The following is a 3,412-nucleotide window of genomic DNA, read 5'->3' on the forward strand; positions in this document are numbered from 1 at the left end:
ATTTCAAATGCTCTCCCCTTTCTTGGTTTCCCCTTTGCAATCCCCCTATCCCATATCTCCTTACCATGATTCTCTGAGGTTGCTCCCCCACCCACCTACCTACTCCCACCTCACTGCCCTAGGATTTCTCTGCACTGGGGCATCAAGTCTTCACAGGACCAAGGGTCTCCTTCCCATTGATGCTAGATAAGGCTGCTTCAGTTCCTTCAGTCCTTCCCCTTAACTCCTCCAGTGGGGTCCCTGTGCTTAGTCCGATGGTTGGCCAAGAGCATCCGCATCTATATTGGTCAGGGTCTGGCAGAGTCTCACAGGAGACAGCTGAATCAGGCTCCTGTCAGCAAACACTTCTTGGCATCTGCAATAGTGTCTGGGTTTGGTGTCTGCATCTGGGAAATGTATTCTGAGAGCACAAAGAAGCTGTGTTCCGGAGATAGCCAAGGTTGTACCTTGTGCTGCAGCTATACTTGATAATGTGTAAGAGTCAGCTAGGTGGTTTTGGGTCATGAAGAGCAGCTGAGGCTTGGCACTGTGAGAGGTCATGGAAGACCACTGGTGAAAGTGCAACCTCAGTTACAGTGGATGACCCGGGACTGAAGGGGTCATGAAAAGGAGTGAGGCTTAGCACCATTAAGAAAGCCTAGGAGAGGCTATTGGTGAAGCTTAGTTGCTGCAGAAGACCATAGTGAATTGACATCAGTACCATGTGATGATCACCAAATAGAGCAGCTGTAGTGGAGTGGATCAACATAAGTTTATAGTGCTACAGAGTGCAGAGCTGGAGAAGTGACTCCAGCCCTTTGGAGGAGTCTAGAAGATCATGTGTTGATCCCAGACATTGAAACAAGAAGCTGTAACATTGAAGTTGCCTTGGAGACCCCGAGATGTTCAAGATGGCAGAGCTGTGGGCTATCTGTGAAGGAAAGCTGTAACAAGGAGTAGAACCAGCACAGAAGAAAGTAGTTTCAGGCAATAAAGATGAAAAAGAAACTGAATATCTGAAAACTTCTTTGACATAAGGTGTGGAGATGCAGAGTTGATGTTTGCCCAACTGGTTTCCTGTCTTGCTTTGGGGATTACAGTTAAGTGACTGGATAAATCTCAGAAGAGACTTTGAACTTTGAACTTTTAACATTGTTGAGACTGCTATATCCTATGGGGACTTTTGAAGTTGGACTAAATGAATTTTGCATTATGCTGTGTTTAGGTATGGCCCCCATAGACTCATGTTTGAAAAAGCCTATGGGGGTCAAGGAGTAGAATGTGATGGTTTGTATATGCTAGGCTCTGGGAGTGGCACTATTAGAGGGTGTGGCCATGTTGGAGTAGGTGTGTCACTGTGGCTTTAAGACCCTCTTCCTAGCTGCCTGGGAGTCAATATTCTCCTAGCAGCCTTCAGATGAATATATAGAACTTTCAGCTCCTCTTTCACCATGCCTGTCTGGCTGCTGCCATGTTCCAGCCTTGATGGTAATGGACTGAACCTATGAACCTGTAAGCCAGACCCAATTAAATATCCTTATAGGAGTTGCCTTGGTCATGGTGTCTTTTCAGAGTAGTAAAACCCTAAGACAAATACTCAACATTATACGGAAATAAAAATCTCAGGATAATTAAAAATAATCCTGTACAATAAAAGAACTCCGGGAGGTATCACCAACCCTGATTTCAAGCTGTACTACAAAGATATAGTAAAACTGCATGGTATTGGCATAAAAAGAGACAGATTGATCGATGGAATTAAATTAAAGACCCACACATAAATCCACATACCTACAGACACCTGATTTTTGATAAAGAAGCCAATGGACATACAATGGAAAAAAGAAAGCATCTTCAACAAATGGTTCTGGTCTAATGAAATGTCTGTGTGTAGGAGAATGCAAGTAGATTCTTATCTATCACCCTGCATAAAACTCAAGTCCAATATGATCAAGGACCTTAACATCAAACCAGATATACTAAACTTAGAAAAGAAAGTGGGAAATAGTCTTAAACAGTTTGGAAAAGGAGATAATGTCCTGAACAAAACACTAATAATGTAGGAACTAAAATCAACAATTAATAATTGGAACCTCATGAAACTAAAAAGCTTCTGTAATGCAAAGAACACCGTCAATAGGAAGAAATGGCAGCTTATAGAATGGGGAAAGATTCTCATCAACTCCACATTAGACAGACAACTAATTTTCAAAATATACAAAGAACTCAAGAAACTAAACCTCAACAAACCAAATAATCCAATTAAGAAAATAGGGTACAGATCTAAACATAACTTTCAACAGAGGAATCTCAACTGGCTGAGAAATACTTAAAGAAATGTTCAATATCCTTAGCCATTAGGGAAATGCAAATCAAAATGACTTTGAGATTTCATCTTACACATGTCTGAATAGGTAAGATAAAATACACAAATGACAGCTCATACTGGTGAGGATATGAAGCAAGAAGAGGACTCCATTGCTGATGGGAGTGTAAATTTGTACAGATACTATAGAAATCAATATGATGTAGTCTCAGAAAATTGGTAATTGATCTACCTGAAGACCCACGTATATAACTCCTGAGCATATACCCAAAGGATATTCCACAATACCACAATGACACTTGCTCAACTACATTCATAGCAGTTTTATTCATAATACCCAGAAGCTGGAAAGAATCTAAGAATAGATAAAGAAAATGTGGTAAATTTACACAATGAAGTATTACTCAGCTGTTAAAAACAATGACATCAGACTGGGTTTGGTGGCACACATCTTTAATCCCAGCACTTGGAAGGCAGAGGCAAGCAGATCTCTGAGTTCAAGGCCTGCCTGATGTACAGAACTAGGTCCAAGACAGCCAGGGCCATATAGAGAAACTCTGTCACAAACAAACAAACAAACAAACAAACACAACAAACAATCAATATGATGTAGCCACCACCATCAAAAAACTCAATGACATGAATTTTATATGCAAATGTTTGTAACTAGAAATAAAAACCATTCTAGTGAAGTAATGTAGATCCAGAAAGACAAACATGTTATGCATTCACGTATAAAAGGATATTAAATGTTAAGGATAATCATGTTAAAATCCACAGATCTAGAGAGGGTAAGAAATAAGGTGGGGTGGGAATGCATAGATCTCATTGGGAAGGGGAAATAGAATAGATCTCAAGGGTTGAGTGGGGGTACATGGGAATAGGAACAGGAGGGACCTGGTGGAGTGGGAGTGCGTAGATCTCATTGGGAAGGGGAAGTAGAATAGATCCCAAGGGTTGAGTGGGGGTACATGGGAATGGGAGCAGGAGGGACCTGGTGGAGTGGGAGTGCGTAGATCTCATTGGGAAGGGGGAGTAGAATAGATCCCAAGGGTTGAGTGGGGGTACATGGGAATGGGAACAGGAGGGACCTGGTGGAGTGGGAGT

The sequence above is a fragment of the Mus pahari genome, chromosome 13 (genome assembly GCF_900095145.1).
Source record: "Mus pahari chromosome 13, PAHARI_EIJ_v1.1, whole genome shotgun sequence".
NCBI lineage: Eukaryota > Metazoa > Chordata > Mammalia > Rodentia > Muridae > Mus > Mus pahari.